A 7,098-nucleotide genomic window follows, 5' to 3' on the forward strand; every position below is an offset into this window, starting at 1 on the left:
ATCTTTAGGCATTGAACATTCAACAATGCTACAGTATAAAGGATATTTTATTAAAATTTATATAATTTTGTAGTTTTTAAAGAAATCTTATTGTAAATAAAATTAAGTAGTGTCAGAAGATCAAACAGATTTTTCATTTTTTCTTTAAGATTTAATTAAAATTATAAAAAAAATCATTAAAAAATAACTGGCAGAAACATTATAAATCTTTTAATGATGTTTGCTTTTTTAAAAAGAAAAAAAAAAGCACTGTCTTATAAAGTAGCATTATGTAGGCTGCACGTGGTGCCTCACACCTGTAATACCAGAACTTTGGGAGGCCAAAGCAGGAGTATCACTTGCAGTCGGGAGTTAGGACCAGCCTGGCCAACATGGTGAAACCCCATCTCTACTAAAACTATTAAATTTATCCAGGTATGGTAGCACATGCTTGTAATTCCAGCCATTAGGGAGACTGAGGTGGGAGGATTGTTTGAACCTGGGAGGTGGAGGTTGCAGTGAGCTGAGATTGCACCACTGCACTCCAGCCTGGGTGATGGAGTGAGACTCTGTCTCAAAAAAAATTTTTTTTAAAGCAGCATCATGTAAAAATGAAGAGGAATTTGACATTTATTGTATTATTTCTATGTGCCAGATACCGTATAAGCATTTTACTTAATTCATCTTATCTATCAACTCTATAGATGATTAGGCAAGAGTGTAGCATTTGCATTCTATGAGCCATCTGCGGAGTTAGGCATTTCAAAAATATTTGAATACTTACAGCAGTTAATATTTAAGCAATCCTATAAATTAAATTGACCCAATTTTTTTATGTAAAGGTGAGCCTCACAGAAGTTAAGCAACTGGGTAAAGGCTAGACAGCTAAAAGCAAGAAACCAGGTGTGGTAGGGAAAATTTTAAGATGATCCCCAATGATCTACATGCTTGTACAATTCCCTCCCCTTTCGTGTGAGAAGGACCTGTAACTGGAATTTCACCAACAGAATGTGGTATAGTTATAGGACATCACTGCTGTGATTATGTCATACGGAAAAGGTGAAGAAGTTGGGGAGATATAATTAGGATTCCTAAATCAGCTGACTTTAGTTAATCATGGGGGCTGTTGGTTAGGTCTGACCTAATGGTGAAAGGCCTTTAAACACCTGTCTAGAAGTAAGAGACAAGCAGAAGCAGGTGCTTTCTTTGGTCTGAAAGAGCAAAATGCATGTGTAGAGAGGGCCATGTGACAGATAACTTCAGTCCTACAACCACAAAACAGAATTCTGCCAGCAACCAGGGAGTTAGAAGAGGACCTGGAGCTGAAAATGAGATTGTTATCCTGGTCCCACCTTGATTTTAGCTTCCTAACACCCTGATTCAGGCACCTAGCTAAGCTGTGCTTAGACTTCTGACCCACAGTGACTGTGAAATAATAAACGACAGACGTCGTTTAAAGCCACTGAATTTGTGGTAATTTGTTATGCAGCAATAGAAATCTTATGTTCCAGGTGTGACTGATTTAGAATCCTATCATATTTCCATTACACGGTTTTCACATTTTTTTATGACACAGGGCCTACGCCGTAGTTGTCTCACAACAGCTATTTCCCCATCATTCTTTTTTTTCTATCATAACATTTTTCCAGCTTCCCCTGCAGTAAGGTATGAAAAAGTAAATACATTCAAGTCAGAAAGACATAAAGGGAAGTAATGTGGGAGGCTTTAGGAAAAGATTTTCCTCCTTGATAAATGGGAAAACCATTTGAGGAGATATATCATTTGTTTCTTCCTTTCTTTGATGCGGTTGTGTGAGGATCCAATTCTTTGAAAGTGCAGCCACCACATTGTGTCTCTAAAGGGAGGACCGAAGACGAGGAGGGATGCTAAACAGCAGCTCTGCCAGTACCAAACTGCTTATAAGCAAACACATTGTGATGTGAGAAAATAAATCCCCAATGTTTTAGCTTTGTATGACAGTAGACATAAGAGTCTAGCTGGTAGAACACGCTTGCAGTTGAAACAACTGTATTTGTCAGCGTTCTACAGAGAAACAGAACAAATAGAGTGTATGTGTATGTGTGTGTGTGAAGATATTTATTTTAAGAAATTGATTTGTATAATTATGGAGACTTGACAAGTCCCACAGCTGATGCGGGATTCTGGCAGACAGGAGACTCAGAAAGAATTGCAGTTTGAGTTGAAAAGCAATCTGCTGTAGAAAGAGGAAGAACTGATATTACAGATGAACTATGAAGGTTGTTTGCAGAAGAATTCCCTCTTGATAGCAGGAGATCATCCTTTTACTCTTAGGCTTTCAACTGACTGGATAAGGCCCACCCACATTATGGAGGTCAATCTTCTTTATTCAAAGTCCCACCAATGAAAATGTAAATCTCATCCAAAAACAACATCAGATTAGCACTCAGAATAGTATTTGATCAAACATCTGGGCATCATGACTCAGACAAGTTGACACACAAAATTAATTATCACAGCATTCTAACTGATAAAGGAAAAAAAGATGCTTTGTATGTTTTATCTTGATAACTCTACATACTTCATGAGAAAAGAAAATTTAGCTTCAGCAATAAAAACAGCTGTCATTTACTGAGTGATAATTTTGTGCTAAGTTTATTTCACTTTTCATAAATTATTTTATTTAAAACACTTGTCAAGATTATAAGGGGTTTAAAATCTTTTATTTATCTATTCACCAATTATTTATTTAGCACTTAAAATGTGCCAAAGATGGTTTGGGGGGCATGTACATAGCTAAACCAGAAAAAGTCCCGGCCCTCATGAAACATATATTCTAGTGAGTTAGGTCAAACAGTAAGCCAATAAACAAATAAATGTGTGACACAATGCTAGCTAATGATTAGTGCTATGAAGAAATGTATAATAGATTACAGTACAAAGAAAGAAGACAGACGTGGTGTATTTTAAGGAAGCAATATGTTAATAAATGATGTGAGGGAGTGAACTCTATGTGTATCTGAGAAAAAAAAATGACACAGGTAGAGAGAGGAATACATGCCCTAATTAGAGTGAGCTCAGCACATATAAAGAACATGAAAAGGCCAGCAATCATTATTAGGATCGAGTAAGCCAAGACCAGAGAGTTAGGAGATGATGGCAGACATACCTGAAAGCAAATCATACATGAATAGATTCATTGGGAAGTTTTAAGGAAATTACTGTGATCCAATTAATGCTTAAATATATTACTTTGTCCCCTGTGTGGAGCTGGACTGAAGGGAGCTAAGGGTGGAAGCAAAGATGCCGTTAGCCATCGCAGCAGAACAGGACAGAGATGATGGAGGCAGGGAGCTGGGTGACAGAGGCAGAGGGGTGATTGTTGTCAACTCCTTTTCATAGACTAGGAAGCTGAGCTTGGGAAATATTAAGAAAATGACTCAGGGTAACAGAAAAACAACTCAGCAAAACTAAAATTAAAAGATAAAAATACCTGAACAATGAAGAATCTTTCTTCAAGACAAAATGGATTAGAAAGACAGAGGCATTTTTAGATCTTCTACTTCGTAGGAGAATAATGATGTTTTGTTTTCTCTTGACCAAGATGGTTGAAATGACATCACTTAAGCAAGAATTTAAATCTGGAGAGGGCATAATTATTTAATATATAAAGTCTCAAGGTATGTAAATACAACATTGCTGATCACTCATTGCAAAACAAACATACTAAGGTTGATACTCACACCCTTTCCCCTTTCATTTTAACATACTTTCCAAACTATTTAGTGAGAATTATTGATTATTCAATGAGAATACCTTTTGTAAAATGATGACCTGGTAAATACACACACATAACTGAATCAGCCATTTCAAGAAATAGTATTATACTCACTGTTCATGATGAACTCTAGAATTTTTAATTTGATTTTATTTTTTAATGCTAGTTGCAAACCCCTAACTTCATTTTAAAACATACTAATAGATCAGTGATTAACGTCTCAAAAGCAGTGGGGCAGAAACATAGAGAAAAGTTGTAAATATTCAGCTTCTGTGCCCATTTGTGTCTTTCCCAACTTGGATGCAGGATTATTACACAGTTCCTCTGAGACCAATTCATAGCCCAAGAGCAACTGGGTTCATAACTGTGACAGCAGGAACAGTCTCAGAGGCCTCTCCTTGACCTTTTTAATCTCTTATTACATTTGCTTTTGTCAACAGGTAGCCACCTGTGGTAGTGTGACAGAGTTAGGGACCTCAGACTTAAATGGTCTAAGATGGAACCAGGGGCAGCAGCTCCTTATCTGGCTGTCCAGGGCCAGAGCCCACCTGCCCCTGCTGCCCACTGGTAAAGGACCCATCAGGGAATAGTTAAGAGCAGGAGCTCCAGAAGGCAGTGCCAACCTCTAGCCCTGCTCTAACGTGTGTTGTGCAAGCTTTGAGGGTTGCCTAACTGTGCTTCAGTTTACTTAGTTTTGTAATAGCCCTAAAGGATCTCACTCAGAGGGTCACTGGGCTAGCAAATGAGTTGATGAAAGCAAAGGGCTTAGTCAAAGCTTGCACACATTGAGTACTCAGTTGATAATTGCTGTTACTAGTAGTAGTAGCAGAGCAAGGGCATGATGTCAGGGAAATGGAGCAGAAGAGAGTGATTGAAACATGTTTTCTTATTCTTTACTACTGCCAAATTTAGGTGCCTATTATAACCAAATAAATATGAAAAAGAGTAGAGTTGAAAGAGGACTTGACCTCTATCAGTCTGACCCTTTTATAAATCAGGATGCACAGAAATATTATTTCACAAAATTTTAACTTAAAGGAACCAGGCCAATTAATTATTTTGCCAAAAAGTAAATAGAAACTGCTGGTAAATTTTCAAAAATTAAGAAACTGTTTTCTCTCTATATATATATTCTAATATATATAGTATATAATAATATTTATATATTATATATTAACATATAATATACAACATATATGTTTATAAATATTCATATAGCATAAATATTATATACAATATAAATGTTATATTATAAATTAAATATTTATATAAATATATTTAAAGATTGGCAAGATTACTTTTCAATACTATTAAGATAATCCTTTCTAGTAATAATACTTAGAATGAGTGAATACTCAAACATACACACGCATGTGCACACAGACACAGAGTAATTTAATAACCCCTGGAATTAAATTACTTTTTGTTTCTCACATACAATGAACTTGGAGAACTGTTTCTGTCAATCCCACTATATACTTATGTAGCTGTATATTATTGGCAGCTGATACCTGAGATTTAATTGGACCCTGACCACAAGGTAATACATACAGATGGTAATATCTAGAGGAATCACTAATGCTAACGCTCAAACAATAAAGTCAAGTCTTCCATGAAGTTAAGTGGAGTTAATGCTTGTCTAAAGTGTGTAGTAGTAGATAACGACTTAAATTCATATATGCATATGTGTGTAGATATATTTATATAGAAAGAGAGAGGAGATAAGTAAGTAAAAAGATATTTTAAAATTTTGAAGTTAGCATATACATTGAGTTAATAGTAGCAAGCATCACTTAGCTATTTAGTAGAATAGTCGGCATTTTTGCATATTAGTGACAGCTACTGAAAAGAGAATCATATTCTAAAATTCATAATTTTAGAATATGATATATATTTAGTATGTATATATCTATTACTGTATCTACATCTATATATGTGTGTGTACACTGCATGTTTATATATATGTATAACTGTATATTGATATGTGTGTGTGTATATACATGGATACATGTATGTAGAGAGAAAGAGAAAGAAAGAGAGAGAGGAGATGAGTAAGTAAAGGGGTATTTTAAAACTTTGAAGCTAGTATATACATTGGGTTAATAGTAGCAATTGTTTAGATATTTAGTAGAATAATGTGCATTTTTGCCGATAGTGACAGCTACTGAAAAGAAAATCACATTTTAAAATGATGATGATGAACATTTTAGTCCCAAATATTCTGGTTTGTTTATTAATATGCTTTCTAACTAAGTTCAACATTCAAAATAATAAATTAAAATAGGCAAATATATTGATGGAATCATTGATAACATATGTTTCTGAATACACACACACACACACACACACACACACACACACACACAATCAAGACTTTTAAGAATGTAGAGGCTGCTTGTACCCAATTAATTAAAACATGGCTCTTCTTCTAGAAAGTTTTCTCTGAAATTGAACCAGAAGTACCTGGGTGACACTAAGTTTAAGAGAGAAACTCACATTTCATAACTGAAATTCAAAGAATAAGATGACTTTGATTAGTTCATTATAATCTGGTGAAGGAAAGAGACTACCGGATACAAACTATTTTAAAAAGACATAATTTAAAAGCTACAAGAGGCTGGGTGCAGTGGCTTACGCCTGTAATCCCAGCATTTTGGGAAGCTGAGGCAGAAGGATCACCTGATGTCAGGAGTTCAACACTAGCCTGGCCAAAATGGTGAAACCCCATCTCTACTAAAGATCCAAAAAAAATTAGCAAGGCATAGTGGCGCATGCCTGAAGTCCCAGCTACTCGAGAGGTTGAAGCAGGAGAATCACTTGGACCCAGGAAATGGAGGTTGTATTGAGCCAAGATTGTGCCATTGCACTCCAGCCTGGGCTACAACAGCAAAACTCCATCTCAAAATAAATAAAAAGTAAACAAAAGCTACAAGAAAAAAGGTTTCCCAAAACTATAATTCACATCAATAGGATTTGAATCCATCTAATTTATGCACTCATAAATAGGAAATAGAAATTTCAATCTAGATATTTTTCTTTTCACATCATTTGATTAGTTTAATGCTGCATTTTTTTTAAATTACATTCATTGTTTTTAGAGGGCTTCTGCATTTGGTTGAGCAGTACACAGACTTACTGCCTGGGATGAGACTAAGATGCGTCTACAGAAAAAAGATGCCTGTTTTTGTTGCTGTTGTTTTGTTGTTGTTTAACTTTAAGTTCTGGGTGCAGAATGTGTACGTTTGTTACATAGGGATACAGGTGCCATGGTGGTTTACTACACCTATCAGCCCGTCATCTAGGATTTAAGCCCCACATGCATTAGCTATTTGTCTTAATGCTCTCCTTCCCCGTGCCCCCTA

Source organism: Sapajus apella, unplaced genomic scaffold (genome assembly GCF_009761245.1).
Source record: "Sapajus apella isolate SASKATOON/1434 unplaced genomic scaffold, GSC_monkey_1.0 scaffold27, whole genome shotgun sequence".
In the NCBI taxonomy this organism is placed as follows: domain Eukaryota; kingdom Metazoa; phylum Chordata; class Mammalia; order Primates; family Cebidae; genus Sapajus; species Sapajus apella.